The following is a 25,389-nucleotide window of genomic DNA, read 5'->3' on the forward strand; positions in this document are numbered from 1 at the left end:
GCACACAGAGAAAAGCAAATGCAGTCAGCATTACTGGGCTAACTTTATAATACAAAAATCCATTCCCATTAGCTTCATAAATACCCTTTACAGTGGAATCAGCAGTTTCTTAACCCATTCAAATGCTTTGGAAAGGGAGCTGTTTCTCCCATCAGTGCTCAAATAGTGCTTTTAGTAAACGCAGCAAGAGGTCTGAGAATGCATCCAGGAGGAGACTTCAGCTCCGCTCTTGGTCTGGAGCACACATTTCGTTAACTCAGGGTACCTATTCTCTGTGCAATGCTGTCGCACAGGTTCCAGGGGGTGACTTTGAGGGGTGCAGCTTTAAGGGGTTAAACATATAATGATGACATAATGAAGTTTCTAATGCTAATGTTTAAATGGAATCTAGTTGATTAATGAGGTCTTTCATTTGCAGTCACTACAAAAGTAATTTTTTTTTATCTTACTTGCACAGTCTACAGTACTTTCAAAGACACCGGCTGCTCATTATGAATAATCACACAGTGTTCATGAAAGAAGAGTACACTGAAAATGACAAAATCCTCAAGTTATTAATGTGCAAATATTCGATGATGTAAAGTGAAAATTATTTATAAAAAACACTCTGAAATGTTGTAATGTCATTTGTATAATTTCACAGTGGGGGAAAAAAAAAGGGATATGATCTTACTTTTTATCATTTTTCTAATATTTGCTATGCCCAGGATTAATTTTCAAGCAAAATGTAAGTCTTCTTTTTAGGCAGCTGCTGCTTTGAGACTTAAAAAAAAATTAAAGAAAACAATTTGCTTTAAGAGAGTAAGAATATAAACACTGTGCAATTAGCTGTTAATGACATTGTAAATCTTTTTGTTAAGAAACATATTTAACTCCTGATTTTAGAACTAATCACTAGATTTACATTAAAAATCTACTCTCTCAATTTCTGTTCTGACATTCAAAGGTGTCCTTTTGTCTCTGGAAACATATTGATACAGAATCATTGTAATAACCTGTTTTGTGAGCTTCTGTGTTTCAGGTATTACAATAATAATAAAAAGAAAGAAAGCATGGGCATGTGATAAAATCAAATTTAACAAATTCAAGGAGAGATCCTTTCCACATGATGAACATTTAACCTACAGAAGACTTGAAAAATAAGAAGCATCTTGGAGGCAGGGAATAGGCTTCAAGGTGGGAGCCAGCCTGCAGCTGTTCAAAGCAGGCAGGGAACTTATTACAGCAGAATATACCATGCCTGCCTCGGGAAGGAATCCCTACCCTTTCCGTTGAAATAGTTGGTAACAATTAGCCATATGAAATTAGGTGTTTAAATGTAGGCACCTGAATTTATACTGGTTACATTCCCTCTATAGTATATCTAAGGTATCCACTACCTCAGAACACGATCCTCTAAATTATCTCCCTTTTGTGATGCCCTTTTCTTAGAGACAAAGTAGAGAGACTAGGACAGTGAGTGTGACATGCTGCGGTGTGTCATGTGGAGGTACACCGAACAAAACAAGGATCTGGCCTGGGTATGTCATGGTTGAAGTAATGCAAGTTGCAGCCTTGAGAAAAAAAAAGATTTGAAGCCCACAAAAATAATGAATTTGCTTAATTTTCCTGTCATGGAGCTATTTGCTGGCATTTGTTTGCTTATCTGGCAGTCAGATTTAATATTTGACAGTATTACTTGACAAGTCTAGGTCTAGGGCTCAGAGATTTCTAGGAGATTTTTTGTACTTCCCAGACACAATAAGTACGTGCACCTTATCCTGATGCAGATCTCCACCTTTCCACCATGCTCCTTAGCAATACCAGAAGAAAAGAGAGGTAGGAAGGGCTGTGATTTGAAAATCATTTTAGCCTCTATAGGGTTTTGAAGGCCTTTGAAATGTGTCCCGAGTTTCATGTAACACCATTTCTTCAAAGCAATGAAAAGCTTAAATTAGTGTTTCTTGAGAACATTTCAAGACCGATTTTTCTGTAAATTAATTTCTTGTGCTACTTTCACTGCTTTTGGCTTGCAATAATTTAATCAGTCTGTAATCTTCTACCAGTTATCGAGTCACCCTATAACATTCCTTTACACTTGAATGGAGTCCCTGAGTACGTTTCCAACCTATTGAGGGGACACATTCTAGGTGCTGCTGGTCCCAAACTTCACATTTCAGTGTCTGAGAAGCACAGAAATAATTAAAATAGGTCAATGTCAACTTCAAATATCCTGGTTTTCTCATTATGTGCACTGAGGATAACTTACCCTCACAGACTCATTTTAAGTCCTATATTCTATTGATAGTTGTTTCATGTCTCAACAGAGATTGTTTTGAAAATATGGAGATTCCTTAGATGGGAGTATATGAAATATCCTAAAAAAAGAAAAAAATAAATCTTGATTGTGCAGACCAGTTGCACAAAAAAATTGTTTCTGGCTGTAATTTTTATTTGTTGTTTATGGCAATTTACAATGGGCTTTTGCCACAAATCCTAGGCAGAATCTATCAATCTTTCTGCCATAAAGTAAAACTGTGCTTCACTCCTTTTGTGTGACCCTGGTGCTGTAATATTTTTCTAATTAAGATCACTATAAAATTCATTTTCCTCTACTTCCTCCTCCACATCCCACTCCCAATTTTCTCTCAGAATAAGAAGGCTACCGTTTCTGTCTACTACCAATATAAATCAATTCATAGCAAATAGCCTAGCGTGATATCTATTAACTTGTCACCAGGGATAAAATTTATTTAAAAGTTAAGAAGTGTTTTGCAATATAAAATGCTATCCAGTGCTGCAGTAAATAGTGTATGCTTCCTTAATAAAGCACTGTTTCGGGCACCATTTTTAGAAATACAGTCTACCGATACTGGAAGACTGAATGAAATCCACATACCATGAATATCTTTAGTGATTAGTGTCTCAAGAGTAACACTTACTTTTCTGGACAGCTTGCCCTGTATTATGTCAACAAGATTTTCCATAGGTTTACTGTCCCTTCCTTTTTTCTTGTTTTCCCAAACAAGCAAGTAGATCACCTCTTTTGGATAGGGACCTAAGAAAAATACAAAGCAGATGGATAGTCCATATAATTTTCTGATACAAATCATGGCATGGAACTCAGCTAATTCCATTTTTCTTTTCTGTAGGTTTTATGGTAATTTGATTTTAGTCACACAAATATGAATGCATTTGTTAAGCATCTCTGGCATGTCCAAAACTGCGTAAGAAATCCTCTCATATTTTCTAAGCCGATTTGAAAAACTCTTTTTGGAGGAAATCACCTCACTTGATAGGTGTATAAAATAAAGTAGGGTAAAATGTGCACTACAACATTTGTTTGCCTAGTCACATCACTTGTATTTTTCTGTTTTCCTCTGTTTATTAATATCTAATGAGAAAGAAGAAAAAGAAAAAGACACAGAAATCACAGGAAAAAGAAAACAAATGACAATAAACCAGCATTTCAGCAGATTACACGCAAAAAAGAAGAAAAGAATTCATCTCCAAAGACTTACATGAATCTTTTTAAAGATAACAAGCATAAAGAAAACAGTTGGTATTGCATGTTAAAGTTCTCTTTAAAATCCCATTCATTTGTAAAGGAGAAAACATCGCTGTATTTTTCCAGTTCCATGTACCACCCTGTGTTAACGTCTCCTCAGAGATATGTTGGATAGGTCATTTAGCAATTTTGCATAAATTGGAATGTTTCAGATTTCCCTTATCTAAGTATGATTCATTTAGCCACTAAAATTGCTATTGAAACCCATTTTGCATCATTAGCTGGTATTACTAAATCGTTCAGCATGCTCGGAAAACACAACCATGGGAAAACATATGTTCATGTGAAGCACTTTTGATAAGCTGTTATAAAGAGAGTTCCAGTACATAAACCCATAACTTCTGCCTATAAAATGAACTGTGCAACAAGTAGGCCAAATCTTGATTATATCTCTGATATTAAAGCTGCAATTTTGGTTTATTTTGCCACGTGGTGATTATGCCATCTGTGAATGACCCCTTTAAACTCCTCTGCAGTCTTCTGTACAAAGCAGGAAAGAGCCATTTTTATGGTTTGCCTTCATTTAATACACAGTTTTTGTTTTAGACAATCCCAGTTCACGAATTCCAGCCTAGCCTAGAAATAAGGAGATCTCACCTTTTCCTCACAGCCCTCTGGCCTGACCTCTGCCCAGCAGCCGTAACACAGCTCTGGGATGAGGGGGCACTCCCTGCAGCACTGGGGGGACCAGACCAGGAGCCTGCCTGCGACTCCAGAAAATTTCCCAATTAACAGTGTGGTGGATGCATCTCTTCCTTACTCGTAATAGTCAAGCAAGGCAAGAACCAACTCTTCCTTATTTATCATAGTCAAGCAAGGCAAGAACCACCATAAAACATTTTTACAAGCAATCGGTTGCCACGGGGTTATCATTTTTCTTTGAAAATCTGCAGCAACTATATAGATTCTTTGCTGAAAAAAGATATAGGAGAGCCAAAGCTATGTGTATATGCTCCTTTGACTGTATGATCAAAGCTCTTTAAAATACAATAGGGGCTCCTTTCCAGAAATCCAGTTAGTGAATTGGCATAATTTCTACCTTGCAGGTTTTTGCATGTTAAATCAAAAGACAGAGCTTTTCTATGATACTGCCTGGACCAAAGCTGTGGTCTGGCATTTGGTGGCAGATCTGGTCTGGCCAGTCACTGCCCCATCCAGCTGTCTGTTCCAATGGCTTGCTCCTGGCCATGAATCATTGTGTCCCTGCTGCTGCACTTGTGTCCATGTGATCAGGTAGGCTTGGGAAACTTGATCCAGCTGAAAAATAACCTCTGGAAGAAAATAAACAAGAGTGTTTACTTTCCAGCCTGCCTCACTGCCTGCCTGGAAAAAAAGCTGTGCCAGCATGGGACTGCAGGATGAGGAGAGAGACATGAAACACAGGGCAAGAGCCAGCAGCAGGGGAAGCTACTGCTTGCACTGGTGTGGCCACCAAAAAGCTGTTCAGCACACCGTACCCACAGCACCATGCCTGTCACCTATTTGATTTTCATCATCCCCTTTCTAACTGAAGTTCTGTCTCCTTCCTTGTATTTCTCAGCAAGCAATTCCTCAGTGTGTAAAGGCTTAAGCTCCACTTACCACTAATGCCTCTGCTCCTCTGCAGAGGGAGAAGCGCCAGCACCTGCTCAGGCAAGTCAGCAGAAATAGCCATCCTTCCATTTAGTCAATGGCATCAATGAGGTCATAACTGCCGGCAAACATTTCTTCGCTGACTCGATCTACCAGCAAAACAAACCTCTCACGAAACTCAGTTAAATATAGCAAACCCACTGTTTGTCTTCCTCCCTGAGAGATATCACAAGGACATTTGGAAATTAATCTGAATGATCATTAAGCATCTTTCTGACACAGGGTAAAGATCAATCTCACCAGCAGGTAACACTCACAGGTTGTTAATGAGGTGCCCTTACAGAGGTAACAGAGGGGAGGTGTTGAAGTCTTCAGGGATGCAGTACTTCCCAAAGCCCTTTCCTTTGCGTTACATGGGTCCTCCAGGGCAGAGGGGAGCTTGCATGGCTTGGTTCCTTCAGTGTTGACAGATAGATAGGATCCTTCCAGCAACATTTTGCAAGGCAAGTTGCATGCACTAAGCAGTGCTCTAGCAGGCAGCCAACCATCAGTTTAGAAATATTACCAGCACAGAGAGCTAATTTGAAATAGCCGTAAGCAGTGAGAAAATGCTCAGAAACACTAGTGTCTGCACTACCCAACTTGCAGGCACACTGGGGAGGGAAAGGGGGCTGGAAGTGGGATAGCTTGGGCCAGGAGCAAGCTACTGTCAAACACTTTTGAGGGCTAAGATGACCTTTCCTGTGTCTCTCCGGTCCCCGCAGCACCAAGGCGAGACAGAGACAACCCACAGCTGATGAAAAGTACAGCACTGTTTTACCTACTCTGTGAGTCATCAAAACAATCTTATTCCCTGACTTCTGGTGAGGATAACTCCTAGACAAAGCCAATGATGGCATGCACACTGTGTTTGCTGGAGACTATCACCTCTCAGTATGGGCATGCAAAAAGATGAGAGGTTTTTAAAACATATTGAAATGCTCCCACTGTACGAACCTCCACAAAGAAAACTGAAGGATTTTCTCCTTTCTAATGGCACAGCAGACTCACTTAGTACAGCTGTTTAGGTGCTATTTTTGTATCATATCGCTCAAAACCATTGCATGTCACTGCAGAGAGGGGTGTTGGGCAGTAGGATGAAAGAGAAACAGTGATGCTGTGTCGGAGGAGTCATTTTAAAAGCTCCATGAATTCAGTGTAGCTCCACAGAGGAAGGGAGTGTTGCTAGCTGACAGGATGCTCTCTGCCATTAATTAAAGCCTGTTTACTTAGGGATCATATCTTGATGCAAAGGAAGAGAATTATTTTAGAGAGATTTCACCATTGTTGCCATTGAATGAAATTAACATTAGCTGAATGGCTCACTTGGAAACATAAAAAGCAAAAGCATCTTAGAGTGCCAATTACAAGCATAAGGTCTGGAACAGCTCTCACCAGCAAGCAGCAGCTACCGGTTCTTGTGAAATGACTCCACAATGCCCTCTCTCTCTCCTTCCCGCTGTTGAATTTGCTGGCTGGTGATTCTTCAAAACAGCTCATTTTACTGCAGACATAAGCAAGCACCATTAACCCACTGCCCAAGCTGACCAAAAGCTATCCATGTTCATGGCAACATGACTACAACCCCAAACCTGCCCCTTTGAGTGAAATCATCATACAATATTTATTCTGAGCTGTTTGCCCAGTATTAGAGTGTATGTTTTGATGAGCTGGAGAGGGCACCTTTCCCTGATGAAACCAGTCAGTTCAGGGACAGCTTTGATCTTTGCGTGTCTTCCACCCAGCAAAAGGATTTTGCAAACAGCAGCCTTGAAGGAAGTTGGCTTTCAGCCCTGAGCAGGAGAAAGTAAATATTACATGTCAGTTGAGAATTTTATAGAGAATTTGAGGGGGAAGACTTTGTTTTAATAGAAAGCAAATTTGGGAGAACTGAAATTTTTCTGTCATGTTTCAGTTTCCAACGTGCAAAATGAAAATGAAACAGATTGGCTTAGGTTGGATTGATCCATGCAGAACTAATTTAGTTTGCTAAATACAATTAAAATATCTTGTCTCAGGACAGTTCAACATTAATCTTTCCTTGAGCTGCCACAGTGCTTCACAGGAGCTATAGTTTGTTCTCTTCTGAGACAGGCACCTGACAGACTACATACCTCATGGTCTACAGAATTTTGAAATGAGACCGGGCAAAACAAAGCCAAATAACCTTTGGTTAAATAATTTTTGGTGGCAAAGAAACTGCAGAAGAGTTTCACCCTTTAGTGAAGGCATATTAATGCCAGCCTGCTGTTACTCCAGGCTGCTGGCTGAGCTGAACCAGGTCGCTCCGACCACTCCTGCTGGAGCTCTCCCTCCTGGGGGGACCAGGAAGGCAATTCGCGTGGGGGAGTCAGCTGCCTCTGGGCACTGGGAGCTAAAAACTTCCAATTGATCTTTCAATTGATTTTCTATCATGGGGCTTTAAAAACACTGAGTGGTTTTTGGGGGAGGGGGGACATTACAATCTTATAAAAATCTTCTCTGGTTAAATGGTAGTTTCATTATTCCAGTGATAACTTTGAATCTACACATGCACGCACACACACACACACACTCCGGCACACTATTCACAATATAAGAAGCTTAGAGATAAACAATTGCCTTCTTTTCACTTCAACTATACCACAAGCAAAGACAAATACATAATGCGACAAATCCCCGAGCAGTGAAGTCAGTGGAGGACACTGATTTACACCAGCTGAGGACTGAGAGCGGAGCACTCACTTTCTCTTTTCTTGAGGGAGAAGATTCCTTATTTCTTTCCTAGGATTTTTCCTGTAGGCTACGTGGATCATTAGAAACGAACTAATTATACAGAATGTTTTAAAGATATTTTATTTAACTAGTGACGCACTTTTAATATAATCAGTACCACATGAGAGGCCATACATTACACTAGATGGAATTAGGTGTTCAGCATGAATCAAGAAATGACATTTCCCTTGCCTAACCTGTCTACTTACTAGCATCTCACTGCAAGTGTCTTTTCTAACTTCCACAATGTAGTAACTTCCTAAATTTTGTTGAGGGACTCTCTATCAGAATCCAGGCAAAGAAAGATTAAAGTTAATATTTTACTTATGAGTTTGTGTCTCAGTTTCAAAATAAGTTTATCCTATATGCCCTTAAGTCTCACGAAAAGTCAGTCGTAAGCTTTTAAGTGCCCATTGTATTGAAAAGTAGATTTAGATGTATCTGAATATCTTATCTACTACCCAATGCAAAATGAATGTTAGCAGTGAACAAATTATTATGTTAACATTATTGTCATATTATTTTTAAAGCTTTGTCTGGTCACAGCTTAATGTTCTGTGTAAGTTCAGCTTCATCTGCACTTATTGATTCAAAGTGTTATTTAAAAAAAACCCATTAATAAATATATTTTCCTGTCATTCTCACTTATTCACTGCAATCACAAGACAGAACTAATTTTATCAACAACGAAATTCAAAAATATAACAAAGAACAATGGCAAAGCTCAAAGATGTCATTTTTAGGGCTATAAATTTCAAATCATGATTATCCATTGATGACTGCAAAGGTATTCTACATTTTAAGTACTAATATTTATGGGCTTCTATTGGTGGTAAAAGTACTGTGCTATAAATAGTGCCTTTCCAAAGGAGCATATTGGCAGACAGTACAGTGGGCTTGATTCTGATTTCTCTTGTGTAAATACTGCAGTTTATCCTGCTGTGATTGACATCTGTGTGTTGATATTCTCTTCTTCTAAATTTATTTCACCATTTTCCCTGCATTATCCCTTACTTCAAGTCTGCTTTAACTTGCCTTCTAATTATTTTTAATAATATGTAAGCTGGGGAAATGGGAGCTCTTGCTCTCCCTGTACCCAGAGTTTGCAGAAATCTCTCCTGCCCAGGCCTGAGAAAGTAGGGATGGCAGCAGGCAGAAGACATTATGCCAAGGGGAAGAGCACAGGATCTGTCGTGTTTTAATGCATCACCTCAGATCCCATTCGATATGAAAGGAGTCATCCTAGCAGAATTAACTGTTGTTTGAAATATTACCTCCTGATCAAGAGACATGTGCATGCGCAGGTCCAGGCAAAATTTTCCACTTGTGCTGAGGAAGAAGAGAGGATGAGCACCTGAGAACGATGGGATTTTTCTCTGACTCCGAATGGTTTAAAAGCTGTGGATATTCAATCCACAAGCGCCCTGTCCCTGTGTCAGTCCCCACCTCTCACAATCCCATTTAGATTCTCAAATGTGGCCCTTGAAATCACACAGGTTAAGGAAAAAATGTTACGTTTGATAGCAAATTTGAAACATCTTCCCTAAGCTGTCAACTCAAACTTGAACAAGCTGGAGAGGAGATAGGGTGCCGTGTTGTGCTGGCTGCCCTCCCTACTTCAGGGGAAAGAGAAGAGAGTAAACCTGGCTGCTCCAGGACTGCCTGGGTTAAGATGAAATATTAGAATTTTGTTTCAATTTTTGCTGAGCCTACAACTAAGAGAACAAAAAATATCGTGAGAAAAGGACTCGGGAATGGGAAAAAATGTGAGAGAAGGTGTCTAAAACCTGCATTGACGCTTCTGTTCTGGATCAGTCTATGCATGAGAAGCATTCTGGCTTTCTTTCCATTATCTAATATTCCCTGAACCAAAGGGAAAGTCTGAACACAAATATTATTGACTAGGGTGTGGGAGACCCCATCCTAATCTCTGACTGAACCAAACAGGCTATGTATCTTTTTAAACACAAAGATATCACCTTTGCTGAAGGAAGACTCTGGCTTACTGGAAGCTCAGGGAGTATGAGCTATCTGCTCAGGATTTCCTTGCTCCTTTACCAGCCATTGCTGGAGACAGACTATTGGATTTGGGATATCTTTGATCTCACCCATTGCATCCTTTTCTGTGTTCTTACAGGGTCAGGGTTGGACCACAAGTGCCATCCTGGTCTGAGAAACATCTCTTAAAAAAAAAAAAAAAAAAAAAATTAATTGGTAAATCTTGCCTAGTGATGCAGAAAAAATCCTATTTCTTCAAATCTGCATTTTACAATAAAAAAAGTGCTTTATGAACAGACTCATGACCAGATCTAATGCCTACATTCTTGTCAGCTTGGGGACTCAGAGGTATCCTCAAGAGGGGCTGGACTGGATTTTTCTCAACACTGCTGAATTCTTATTTAAATATAGCACCCTTTTTTCACAGTCAGGACAGCCTAGGGGAAGGGAAAGTAAGGAAAAGCTGAGACCACTGGGTTTTCTGTCTGAATTACACCTTCTGTAAGATCACCAAAGGCAGCTGCACTATCCGAAAGTGACCCCAACAGCACTGGAAATGGCACCTGGGAAGCGGTGGACATGCCAGGGTGCCCGCCATGTACCCCTCACCTGTTGAAGAGCTCCTCAGGCTCTGGTGCTTTCCAGAGCAGTCTCCAAAGTGCTTTATTGTCCCTACACTGCTCCAATGCTACAAGCTGAAAGCAGGTAACAGAGACACGGCTAACTGCTGCTCAAGATATTTATGAAATATTTCATTGGGATCTTGTGATAAACTTAAAAAATGGTCAGACATACACAGCAACATTTTCTTCCCAACATTTTCGTTGTTGTGGAAGGTAGGCATGACCAGACTGGACATCTGCTTGGCCCATCCAGTGCTGTATCCTGCCTCAAACAGTCAGCAGCTCAGAGGGTGCCATGTGAGGGGCAGCAACCCTGCACCGGGGAAACTCTTCTAGATGCCAAAGTACACTGCACTTCCGATATATGAGACTACCATTATTTTTATACATACATTTTGTACACTGTTGAAGTAAAACAGCAGGAAACCCAATCTATTAAGTAAGGTTACCAGGTAAAACATTTGTATTTCATCTCTATAACTATAGAAGCAATGGGAAGTGAATGAGCTACAGCGTGAAGCATTTTACTTCCGTTGCATGCAAGAAATCAGAAGGTCAGGTGCTGTGAAGGATCGTAGTCATAGAATCATCATAGAATCATAGAATGGTTTGGGTTGGAAGGGACTTTTAAAGATCATCTAGTTCCAAACACCTTCCACTAGACCAGGTTGCTCAAAGCCCCATCCAACCTGGCCTTCAACACTTCCAGGGAGGGGGCATCCACAACCTCTCTGGGCAACCTGTTCCAGTGCCTCACCACCCTCACAGTGAAGAACTTCTTCCTTACATCTAATCTAAATCTACCCTCTTTCAGTTTAAAGCCATTACCCCTTGTCCTATCACTACATGCCCTTGTAAAAACTCCCTCTCCAGCTTTCTTGTAGGCCCCCTTTACGTACTGGAAGGCAGTAATGGGCTTAGGAAGAGAGAATAGCCCTCCATTATGGTCATCCATAACCAGAGAAAGATGACCAGCATATACAGCTAGAGCATTTTATCATTAAGTAGCATCTTCAAATGCCAAACTTATTTACTGAACTTACAGTTCTATGTTATCTCTTACAAGCAATGCAAAAAGTAATACGCTTCATATAGATTAATCCTTGTAATTCTACACTGCTTACTCGCAGAGATAACTCTCACTCACTTTGTCTTCTCATTATCTAAACAGACATGCCTTTCCTTAAGTCATCAACAGAGGTCATCACACAAATGCCCTTGTGGAATATTCATTAATCAAACAACTAATTTGAAATGGATCTTCAAAGCATTATTCATTCCCCATCATTCTTCATACATCAATTTAAATGCTTTATGTGTATAATGATTAGGTTGATGTTTAATTAATTGTGAAAATGTGAATTAAAGCTAAATTACAAGACAAATTATTCCACAGCACACAAAAAGCTTAATTCTCTACCATTAAGTTTCAAAATCTCGGCAAGTTTCCATGAACACCTTTGTCAGCTTCGTACTGTGAGATTACAACAAATCAGTTGGCTACACTGTTTAATAAAGGTTATAGTCTCAGTGCCACTAATTTACTTCTTCTGATGGCAGAATAAACAAAGGTTAAAGCAAATATACATCACCTATTGGTAAATAAGAATAAATAGGATATTTATTATTTGAGAAGCAACTCAGAGGGCCCAAGACAGAGGGAGATACACTGGAGATGTTCTACTTCAGCCTGAGAATTTATCCAATCTCATAAAGCCCTTAGATCTAATAATAATTAATTTCTCAGAGATCACCAAAGATAATCCACCATCTATAGAGTATGAAGGAGGTGATACACTATGTGACATACATGTCTCAGACATGGCAAAAGTCAGTTGGTTTTATGACAGAGTAGCGTCCAAATTGCAGCACGTTAGTTACATCTGTCCTATTTACAAACCAGTGGCTCTACATTTCAACTGGATAAACCATTATTCATGTTCCTTTCTATAGGTTTTCACACATTGTTGCTCTTGCAGAATGGATACTGCTTCTAAATGCCAGGAGGGCATTTCATAAATGGATGGCTGATCTCAATACACTGCAGCCCAAAGTACTTTGATATGTTTTCTGCTGAAATATATAAAGTAACAACACAGTAAGATGATTTACAAAAAGAACTTCCCAAATTTACACATGAAAAATAGTCAAATATTTTTATGCAACAAGAATTAGAACAAATTACAAATTTCTATTTCAGTATAGCTGAAATACATATGTGTATATGTGTATATATATAGTCAAAGAGTCTATATATAGCCAAAGAGCTGCATAGCATGATGCATGATTAAAAAATAATTTTGGTAGGTAAGGATCACATCTAATTTTTATTATAAAAATAAATATATCTTCTAAACATTTATTTTCAGCTGGCTATTTAATGGAGGTAGGACAAAAAAGGCCTCTCAGATTAAAATTTTTTCTTCTGCTCACAAAATGAAAACGCCAAAGCTGCGCAAAAAGCATCATATTGAATTCAAACAAAAAGCAGGACAGGGAATGCATTTGACAGGACAGGGTGACAGCAACTGGTCCCAGTGTGGCAAGGCAGAAAGCACGGGCATTTGTTAGCACTGTTCTGAGCCTTACTTGCATAGAATTCACATGTGCTCCAGCAACAAGATCTAAATCCACATCCTTTAGGCCTATCCATATGCAGTATTGCGCCCAAGTAAGAATTAAGGTTTCATTAGATATGTGCTTAAATGTACTGTATGATAAGGCTACATTATTGAATGGACGAGGCCTGAAAGATAAGCAGTAAGATTTGAACAGAGCTGCTCAGAATGAGGGAATTTTTCTTTTTCTTTTCAAAAGCCTGCATGAGTTAGTCTGAGGTGCCTCCTTGTTTGTATGGCTCAATAATGAGAAATGCTAAACATCTACAGCTCTCACTGACTCAGAATCAGATGCACATCCAGTAATAGACCAATTCTCTTAGATTTACTTTCTGTAAGCAACCAAGGAAAAACACCAACTCTTACAAAACACTGCTATTTCAGCAGCAAACCCTTGAGTGCACAGACCTGGGCCACCAAAGCAATATGAATATTAAGGATGCTGACTATTAGTCAAGATGAAATTTCAGATCAAATTAAAGTCAAAATACAATGCAGAAAAAGCCAAATAGTCAAGCAGCATTTCATTAATTTTCCTGTTTGGGGAAAGTTCAGTAAAGGTTTTCAGATGAACCAAGAGTTTTCAATTTGCTCAGCTGTCTTGAATAATAAGTACCTTTTTTCTCCTTTCTTTCTTTTTTTTCTTTTTTTTTTCCCTCCAGCTGGGATAATAGCTTTAAGGTCTACAAGCCACACATGCTAAGAAGAAGCAATGTCCAAATTCCACTTCAGCATATCACAGCCCTTAGCAACTGATAAAGCAACATTAATAAACCTGGTCTCATCCAAGTCAAAGCAGATATCATTCAGAAGACATAAAATACAGCAAAAGGGATTGAAGTACATGTCTAGTTTTCAGTGATTTATTTATGAAATTCCTAGGGGACATAGCCACACAAAGGTCTCAAAGCTGTGGTCTGTGGTAAATAGTATGTCATAATATATTTAACAAATGATAATTCAAACCACAGAAAACTATATAGGGAAAGGTTCAGAAAATGTTTCCTAGCTGGGAAGTTACTGAACACTTGGCTTTAACAGTTTTATTACAGCTTAGGGGTAAAGTCACTGCTGACTCTACAAATAAATAATTCCCCCTCTATGTAGTAGCAGTTTTTTGCTCACATTAAGATTGTTCAAATCCTAGAAAAATTGTAGGTCAAGATGTAGAAGTTTCCATGAAAATGTCCCTGTGGATCATCAGACACTAATGAAGGAACAGTTTCATATATGGCAGTAAGATTTCAGAGGTTATTCAGAACCAATAACTATAACAATAAAATGTGAGCAAAAGAAAATTGATTTAGCATCAGAGAAAACCTCAGGTGGTATATCATCCTGGCTCTCAGAGTTAATCACTGAAAAATAAAGGGAAATACTGTACAGAATTCTGTATTCGATTCTATAGTGTCAAGTGTCTGTTTGTAACTGTAAATGGCCCACACAACAGTGATCCTATGCTTCTTGAAAGGTCATTCCCTCATCTGGTATTGCTGCTAGAATCAGCATTTACAAGGAGTCAGCCAGAATTTTCCAGCCCCCTATTCCATAGCATTACTGCCCTATTTTAATGCCATAAGCAATTGTTTCCTTCCCTTGATGCTCAGATATGCCAAGTACTATATGGGAAATACCATTATCAAACCTCATGGACACCTCTCATAGTACATGTCTCTTGTCCTGCTGCCTGCTACATATTACAACCAATTTACTCCTTACTACACTGCTGCCAGCTTGCAGCCTGTTTCCCAGGCGTTTAGCTACATCGCCTTCAGTGTCCCATGCTACATTTTATAGGATAAGTACTTATAGTATATATGTTTTCACTGCTAGCTGCTTTTACTAAGAGAACCCCACAGAGGATCCACTTGGTTTCCATTTTTACAAACACCTGAATAATGTTAAACATTGGAAAAATTTTACAGGAATTTAGTTGAGTTTTGGCTGGCATATTCTACTACGCTAGCAAAAGCTTTAGGCTGGAAAGTCTGTCATGCTGTGCCTGCTCTCAGTCTAAATGCTCAGAGAGGAATGATGTGTGTGAAGAAACCCTAGGCTATGGATTTGTGTCAGAGGAAACCTCTGTGAGTCTGCCTTCGATTATGGCAAAAACCCCGTGCCAAAGTCCATTAGGGCTCTGCTCAGGTTCTCTCTCTTAAATAGTTGGGTTCTGACTTTCCTTTCCTTGTTGCTCCTTTCTTCCCTCTATTATTTCCACTAACTGTTTCTGTAAAAAAACCCCAAACAATAAACACACAAGCCATACAGTGTCATTAAGACTGGATACAAAGTTCATCATATGCAATGATGAGGACTGTGCAGAAATGTCATTCTTTACATGCAAGCAAGATGCTTCAAAATCCCAGCCGTATCTCTGCCTGGCTCCCAGGAGATCATCCTATAACTTGTCATATTCACATTAATTAATTCAGGGCTTGTTTGTTTTGTCCTAGACTTTTTTTTTTTCTTTTCTTTTTTTAAGGAAAGGCTACTGGATGGTAACAATGAAAAGGGCAAAAGTCACGTAGATAGAGTCTTCTGAAAGGTCAAGCCATTAAGAATTTGCTTATATCTTTCATTGTGTCTGCACTTTTGCTACTGATACCCAAAAGCTGAGTCCCAAAGCTAAGCAGGGGAGTCAACTCTTCTGGTCCCGGTGGACACCGCATCAGCCTCCATTCATTTGCTCTGTGTAACTTGGCTCCACTCAAGGTTCTCACTGAAATTACCTCCAGTGTTTACCATCACAGCCCTTCCACTCTGTGTAAACAATTCAAAATATCAGAAGCCATTAATACCCCCTTTAAAACATTGCATCCTTGGAAGCCTTGACTACTGTGACAGAGTGAAGAAAAATGTAGATTTAACAACATATTATCAAAAACCTCACAATGATTACAGTGAGTTAGAAGGTATACTTGCCACCAGTCCTCCAGCCATTTTGATTGTCTACTTTAAAACCTCTTATTCTTTTTATTGATTTAAGAGTAAAATGTTTGAGAACGTCTATCTTCCTGCTACACACAGATTATTGTCAAGTAAAGATAACCATCATCAAAGAAAAATAAAAGACCAGTTTATTCTCATTTGCCCCTTGAAAAATACCTGCTCAATCAAGAGAAAAATCAGGAACAAGAGATGATGAAATAAAACTCTTGTAGAAGAAAACATTTTTACCAGCAAGGAAAATAGCCTGTTCAGTTAGCTTTCACTGTTCAGTTCTGTTAGAAGTGGTCTTGCCCGCAGACTTCTATTTTCTCCTAGATCTCCAGGAAGATAATTCCAGCTGATGACTTGTGGAGCTTCCAATTCCCACCTTTTATTCTTTAGCAGGCAGTAGAGAGAAACATCTTTAACAGCTTAAAGCTTCAGTTCCTTTACTAGCACTATTACTTGTCTTCAAAATAAATTTTCCATCATCCATCCAACATCATTTCCCAGTCTTGGTGCAATACAATACCAAGGCCTGTGGTTTAGCAGTACATTTCACATTCCTTGCATTTAAAATATTCGCTACCAAAACCTACTCTCTCTCAACAATAACCGCATGGAAAATGTGCAATTAGTCAACAAAGTAATTATTTGCAAGGACTGTCATTCCATAAAACAGTGGAAGGTGTGTGTTTCTTTTTCTCTCTCTCTCCCCATCTGTTTTTAAGATAAATAAATTTCAGAAGCAAGAGATACCAGAAACAGAACTCTGTATTTTACTTAATTACAATCGGCAAATTGCCCTGAAGGTACTGGATTTCATTTGACCCACTCAATTTTTTCAAAAAAGGTGATGGGGATATTTAGTAGCTTTTGATAGCATTTTGGGGTACTTACAATAACTTACCCAAGCTAACAGAAATGTTGCTTTGGTACCCTCATACAACCCAACTGCTGCTGTTTTTCTTTCCAGAATACCCTTCACTGATTTTAGCTTTGATTTCTGCTGCTGTGAAAACAGTGTGAGCCACACCACCCAAGACGCAGAAGGCAAAGGCAGGGACTGGAAGAATGAAGAACCGCCCACCGTAGAAGAAGATCAGGTTTAAGACCATCCAAGGAACCTGAAGGTGCACAAGTGCATGGAACCTGAAGAGATGCATCTGCAGATCCTGAGGGAACTGGCGGATGAAGTGGCTAAGCCACTATCCATCATATTTGAGAAGTTGTGGCAGTCTGGGGAAGTTCCCACTGACTGGAAAAGGGGAAACATAACCCCCATTTTTAAAAAAGGAAAAAAGGAAGACCCAGGGAACTACAGGCCAGTCAGTCTCACCTCTGTGCCCGGCAAGATCACGGAGCGGATCCTCTGGAAACTATGTAAGGCACATGGAAAGTAAGGAGGCGATTGGTGACAGCCAACATGGCTTCACTAAAGGCAAATCATGTGTGACAAATTTGGTGGCCTTTTACGACGGGGTTACAGCGTCGGTGGATAAGGGAAGAGCAACTGACGTCATCTACCTGGACTTGTACAAAGCATTTGACACTGTTCCACATGAGATCCTCATCTTTAAACTGGATAGTCATGGATTTGATGGATGCACCACTTGGTGGATAAGGAATTGGCTGGATGGTTGCACTCAAAGAGTTGCTGTCAACAGCTCGATGTCCGAGTGGAGAGCAGTGAAGAGTGGCATTCCTCAGGGGTCAGTATTGGGACTAGCACTGTTTAACATCTTTGTCGGTGACATGGACAGCGGGACTGAGTGCACCCTCAGCAAGTTTGCTCATGACACCAAACTGTATGGTGCGGTCGACATGCTGGAGGGAAGGGAAGCCATCCAGAGGGACCTTGACAGGCTTGAGAGGTGGGCCTGTGCAAACCTCATGAAGTTCAACAAGGCCAAGTGCAAGGTCCTGCACATGGATCGGGGCAATCCCAAGCACAAATACAGGCTGGGCAGAGAATGGATTGAGAGCAGCCCTGAGGAGAAGGACTTGGTGGTGTTGGTTGAGAAGAATTTCAAGGTCTCTGGATCTTAAAGACATCTCAGGACAGTCCTAAGTGTGATGACTTTCAGATCTGCAAGCACAGTACCAAGCCAGCAGTGTCTCCAGGTTGTGGACTGCAAACCAGTGGTGGTGCAGACACCAGCTATAGGTCATTTGCAGCTGCTCCCTAGAAATGTCTAACTCCTCTGTAGGAGGTTATAGAAATTTTGGAAAATAAGGGTTCCTGGGGTTCTGTAATGAATTGTGAGGAATAGCAATGGTCCTTGAGCCAATAGCATCCCCCAGGGCATCTATCTCAGTTGTATTTACAACTGTTGCACTTCTAACACGCCTGGACTGGTCATCTCAGCGCATGGCATCAACATTACAATTGCATCTTCTTTACCAATCACAGCTGCTGGGTCAGCCTTAGCACTAGGCTCACTCTGAAAACAGCATCCCCAGCAGATATCACCCACCCCTTGTGCCACTGCCAGGGACTGGTCTTTCCACCATAAATGGTTAATGCAGTTTCCCAGCAGTGTGAGGCAACCTGATGGTCATTTGGGGATAAAAGGATAAAGCCCTGATATGTGTATGGTCTTAAATACTCCAGGGTCAAAACTGGGCATGAACACAGATGCACCCACAGAAAATGCTTTTATCAGCACAAGTTATTTTGTTTTTAGTTCTCATAGGGTAATAAACTGTACTGGCAGAAGGTACTGTGGTGCTGGTCTAATGGTATCTGTGCTCTGCGTTACAACTTTGGGAGACAAAAAGCTCATACCCCTATCAGACAGAGTTACAGCAATTAAAAAACTGCAGCCAAGTGGAAACCTCGAACAATATAAGCAATACACACACACAAAAGCTGATGACGTTTTGCTTTTGTGGACCTCAGGCCAGCTGGGAGTGAACAAGCGAGAATGAGTGGTGCCAACACCCTGAAAACAGCGTTGCAGCTCTCCTGGACACCTCCCAACCTAATCACACACGCACATTTCAGCATTATCAGCACAGCTGCTTCTGCACCACACAGCAAACCAGCCTGGGGGTTAATTGGTTGAAAAATTAACCCAGAAAGTGAAAAGAAAGTTGTGGGGTCTTTTGCCTCAACTCACAGAGCTGTCATATGCAAGCGATTGAGCTGGCACTGCTGGACAAGAGGACACTCCCTTTGGGGGCATTATCCTGTTTTGTTAGCAAAGGTTTTGCACTGTGAAGTCGCAAGTTGTGACACTGCCTTGTCCCCATCATCATTTTGATGCATTATATAGATGCATTGCTAGTCTCTCTCTCTAGCCAGGCGAGGACCTAATTCCGTTTCCACACTAAGTGCCACCTCCCCACCCCGCTCAAAACAGGGCACATGTTTCAAGTTCTTTAACACTGTAGAAACAGGTTTTCATCACCACATCCCATTTCACTGTGCTCTACCTGTTTTGGGAAGGGGACAGAACTTGTATATCCCTTTTTACACATTTTCCCTTTAGTTGTCTAGGTACAGCCTCAAGTACCTGGATGTGTATCACAAAGCTCTTGGAGTATCAGTCAGCAAAACCCGTAGGTAGTTTCAGGTAATATCCACCCTTCTTCTACTCCTCTTGCAGTCTACCACAGTTTCACTTATCAAAATCACTTCTACTACAGGAACACAAGACAGTGGTAATATACTTGATTCCTCCTGCTCTCTTCCTATGTGCTACACAGGTAAATGCAAGATGGACTGTCTTATTTTGCTGGGGTGCCTTCTATCATTTTCAGTGCACTTCTCCCTTGGAGTGGGGTTTGGCTGAAAAGCTCCCTTTGCAGACCACAGACACCACCTTCAAATTGCTAACTATGGGAACATGGATATCTAGCATCAGAATTGACCTGGACAGGATGTAGAAACTATTCAAACAATGACAAACTGCAACAACAAAACCATAAGACTTCCAAAGCAAGTGACGTGGAAATGCAGAAAGACAGGCTGCTCTTAGCTGCATTGGGAATTGGTGATTCTCACTTCTTTCAGAGGCTCTGTTAAGAACTTTAACAACCACTGAGTCTGCATCTCAGTCTTGGTCACCACATCCATCAAGCCACTGTTGCATCCTGCTGTTCTGGACTACAGCCATTATCTCAAATATTTGCTAACAATTCAAACAGAATTATCTTGGAATTCCTCTATACATCACACTATTGTTCTAGTTTTGATCTCATTTACCTGATCAGTGATTAAAGCAATAAACCTCTGAAATTCAATGGAATATGAGAAAATACTTAATAAATATGGGCAAAATCCCACTTGAACAGTGCTGGCTATAATTGCTGGAAGGAAGTCTCTAACTTCTGCAGTTAAATTCTGAAGAAAAAAATCAAAAAGGTGCTAGGATTATCTGTCCTGTCTCCCTTCAGCAGACAGCTAACTGTTGTCTATATAAAAGTGAACCGGTACTGGTTATGTTGCCAGCTCTCATGCTTAGGAGTAATGCATATTTTTTCCTGTAAGTTAAAAGATTAAAGAGTTAAATAAACCAAAGGACAGCAGGCCACCCAAGTGTAATAGCTAGCGTTAATGGAAAGATAACAGAAGTGTCAGTACCCCTTGGGCACCAGAATTTTTATAGTTTAAAGTACAGGTGTCTCATACCTTTTGTTAACTTCAGTGAGAATTGCAGGGTCTTAAAACTTCACATTTTAGAGCCTGGAGTCAGAAGCTTTCTGCAGCACTGAAAATTTCACCTCGTATATGAAAGGCACAGGCAAAATATTGTATCACTCAGTAGGCAACAGGTTCAGATGTTACTTATCAATACAGATGATGTCTCCTTGCAACATAGTCCACCAATGTCTTCACTTCTCAGACACCACCTGTGCCAGAAAGGAAGCCCTCTGTAGGCTGCAGAATCTCTGAATCTAGAGAGAAAATTCTTGCTGGGTTCAGAAAAGCACTTTTATTGGGAGTATTTCAGGATTTTAAAAACACCAGACACTGCAGACACTCAATGATAAGGAGGTTTGTGGTGATCACAAGTAAAGTTGGGAGCCACAAGGAGAACTTAGGGGCTCCCATCTTTTTTTCTTTGCAGTTATCAGATAAGGATTAAGTTTTTCCCCTTTGTGGAGTGAGTCAGTATTTGTTCTAAAACACTTGGTGAAGTCCTCTGTTAACCTTGCTGCTCCTTGCCATAAATTTTGGCCCACTGATAAGGATGAGTAATACTACAAAAAAATCCAGAATCATTTCTTTTGTCTCCCACTGTGGCTTGAAAGAGCTATCATATTGCAGGTCTTTTTTATTGAATCTTAAAGCATTTAAGGAAAGATTTAGGTGTCACTCTTTGAAAAGGATATTGGACTGTGAAGAGCATGCAATTATGAGGTACATACTCAGATGTTGACTCAAGTGTTTGGTTTTGATATTTGTGTAGGATATGACCTGGCTGGTTCCTGTCTGCTCCTGAGTAAAAGCTACCAAACGAATGTGCAGTACGACAAAAATAACGAAAACAACAAAACCAAACCAAACCAACAAAAAAGTGCTTTACAATTTAAGTGGTCACTGAAAAGACTGGATAAAACCTGAGGATGGAGCTTTTTCTTTCATCCACTGTTTTCTCTTACTGTGGTGAAGAGATACTATATCAACATATATAGCGAAGTATTCAACATAGACTCATTATTTCAGTTAAGTAATAAATAGCATGTCAACTTGGCACACTCAAGGAATGTTTCAGCAGTATCTTTGGTTTTCCTGTTGGAAGAGATATTGAAAACTAAAAATGAAAGTCCAGGAAAAAAAGTGTTTCATTACCATAAACCAGGCTGTACCATACAGTCGGCAGAGCATGTCTCTCTTCCATCTCTGATTTCTGTAGCTCTGTACCAGAAGCAGCGGTGAGAGTGGAGCCTAGCACAGCTCCTCCTGCCACCCGAGAGCCCCCATCACCCAGTGCTCCAGTCAGCACTGAAGTTTGACATGGGTTTGAAGCAAAACAATCTCACCAATGAAAGTTAGTGAGATGGACAGCAGGAAAAAGTGTAAAAGCATTGAGAACAAAGACCACAATGATGAAAAAAGGCAAAATCTTTTTTTGGGGAGGGGGTCAGCCAGTTTTTAGGTGGTCCCTAGGATTCTCACATTCACAAAAAATGTCTCAATAAATGTCCCCTTTGTTCCCAGACTTCTTTTCCTTTCTTGTTAAAGGGAAAACCCACAATGCTATGAATAAACTCTAAGACAAAAAAAATTGGAATATTAACACATTTTTCTGAACCTCAAGAAACCTCAAGTCATATAGTCAGATACCTGAATGCCAGGTCATCTGGATTCAGAATTTGGTCTAAAACTATGGATCAAGGTGAAGATGTCAAAAACTAGACAAACTGAATTGCCAGATTTTAACTTCCCCAAAAGGAGTGTTTCTGTCCAGGGTGCAGCCAACATCACTCAGGGGCAGCAGCAGGGCATGAGAGCGAGTTCAAGGCATGTTTCGGGGAAGAAGTGAATGCCAAACCCCAGGTGGTTTGCACACTGGTAACTCCTGCCCTCCTCTCTGCACTCCAGAAAAATCCTCTCAAAACACACACTATGCAGTGAGCTGGGGAAAATTCCTGCACGGAAAGTAAGAGGGCTGAGGAGGAAGGTAAGTAGTACTCGGTCAACAGCAGCTGCTTGGGGACGGAGGGAAGGAAATCTAGAAATACAAAATTTTTTAATTCTTAATAGGACAACTGTCCAACAGGACTTGAACCCAGAAGCTGGGAAATGTCACAGTCTTAGGGCTAGGGCTGCAGCCGGCTCCAGAGCAGCCGTTGGAGGGGTGCTTGGAGCATCCCACCAAGGCAGTGCCATGCAGCCAGGGACTAGCACGCCATCAGTAACAAAATAACTTTGGGCCTTATCACCCTTAAATGAAAAGGGATGCTGCTTCTACTGTTGGCAGCAGAGGACCTGAACAATCACAATTTTAATTGTGCTCGCCGTGCTGCGATTTAAAGACTTGAAGAGACAGATTTTCAATCTGTCTTTGCTGACCCTGAGGCCTTCCCTATTTCAGGTTCACTTTTGTGCATGTACCTTAGGTCAGACGGATACAGAAGTCTCTCCCTCTCTGTGACCTAACTGCTCACACAATTTAATTTGTGGATTTGTGCTGGCAGAATAAGAGGTCAGCTCCTGAAAACCCAGCCTTAACATGTCCTGCTGACAGCTTCTCAGATATTGCCTATCTGCTACCCATATCACAGTGCCTGTATTCTCTCCTCATAACAGTAACAAACCTCCTTTCATTCTCCAACCTGTCATCTTTTCACCCTGTGAATTTCCAATAACATCCTAAAAAAACAGCAGAGGCTGAATGAAAGACCTGAGAAAATACTGCAACCGATGCTATGGTCCTGCATGATCCCCTAAACTATGGCATATATTAATATGAATCTATAATAAGAGTAAAGCCCTGGAACAAAACAGTACAGGTTTTCCCTTGTTTATTTGTTTGGGTTTCTCTTTGTCACTCTGTGTATGTTAATATAAAAGACTGTAAGCAGCGGTACGCAACCAGTGCATTACTCTCAGCTAATGCATGCCTATGAGGCATTCCAGCTGCTCCTTCAACCTGAGCTGTTTTGTAATGCATGTGAACCTTGTTTGAGCTGGCATGATATAGTATCTGGAAGAGCAATTTAATGCAATCTCTCATCTATTTCACTGATTGCAACCATTTAGTGCAATCTTAAAGAAAGATGATTAGAACTCACTGGTTCTTAATGTTTAATTTATTTACATTCATGTCTGCTAGAGAGCCATTTCATTCATCTCCTAAATGATAGCATAAAATCATTGAAAAATGATGTGCAATAAACATTATTATTATACTGCTGTCCTCACTAGCAGATAACAACTGCTGTCATTCGTAACACTGATTGACCTATATGGCACAGCTCTTTAAATTCTAGCCATAATAAAACACATTACAGGCGTAACAGTTCTGTATTGATGCCTGGCACAATAACAGGTTTTTAGTTAAAATAAAATTCAAGCAAGACTGGCATTTCTGTGCAGGTAGGTTGAAGCACAGTCACTCTTCGAAAGAAAAAGACCCGACACATAAATGTCATATTAGCTGAAAAGAAAGGGTGAATTTTTGGAACCACGACTGCATCCTAATTGGCACTTCTGGTGTTGTTGCCTGGTGCGGAGGCATTCATATTAAGCTGAACAAATGCCACATTTGCATTTCCGATAAGTGCTAGCATTTTTCACGTTTCTCATGCCTCTCTTGTTTAAATAAGCATACCTGAAAAGTTACCTAAATTAGCCTGCCAAGGCAGCTTACTATCTCATTCTTATTGGCAGAATTGTGGAATTTTTATAATAATAACCTTGATTCAAGGTAAAGAACCCTGCCAACAGCATTTGGGGAATTAAAATAAGAGCAACATCAAAAGTTAAAGTGGCTGCGATGGGTATCTTCTAACAAAGCAGCAGACAACTGCCTGTGCCAACAAACACGAAGTATTCAACAAAGTTTCCAGTAAATGAATGCATTCATGAGTGTAAAACTTTTTTTTAACATAATACAGATATTTTGTGATTGCGATGTTATAAAATGCTGTTTCTTTTATTTGGCAAAAAGCAATATTCATCATATTATTACTTCTTTCGAAGGTACTGCACTATTATGAAAGAAGGTATACATTTTTCTTGATGGAATCAAGGTAATGAATAATTGAAAGTTACTCTTCATTTCAGCAGTGCAGTGTGTCTTCTAAGTTTCCAGTAAAAAAATTGGAAGTAAAACTAAGTTACTCCTGCATAATATATGGATACATACACAGCTATATAATAAATAAATAAATACATAAAGGTATAATGTTTTAACTCACCCCCCGCCCCAAACACAACACTGATTAGACCTATCACAGTGTTCCTCTAACAGGAAACCTGGAATCAAAATGCAGCTTTCATTCAGGAAATGACTATGCGAAATGGGCATTTTCCACTTATACAAACTAAAAAGACATGTTACTTTTCTTGAAGTTCCAACATTGAAAGAGACAGATAGACAGACAGAGGGATGGATGGACTCTGTTCTCTCCACATCACACCACGTTGCCATCTGAATTGCTTGCCAGGTTCCAGCCTGTCACACATAGGCAAATTCTGTATGGTCAATGAGGTTGCCCAGGTGTCACTACCCTTTGCCTGACAAACCGATATTACCAAACTGATATTACTCAGGGAAACTGAGCCTAACTCCAACTTTAGGCTGAACTTCCGCAGCTGAAAAGTAAAGGAACAACCCATCCATTTGATGCAGGC

Source organism: Gymnogyps californianus, chromosome 1, assembly GCF_018139145.2.
Source record: "Gymnogyps californianus isolate 813 chromosome 1, ASM1813914v2, whole genome shotgun sequence".
Classification (NCBI taxonomy): domain Eukaryota; kingdom Metazoa; phylum Chordata; class Aves; order Accipitriformes; family Cathartidae; genus Gymnogyps; species Gymnogyps californianus.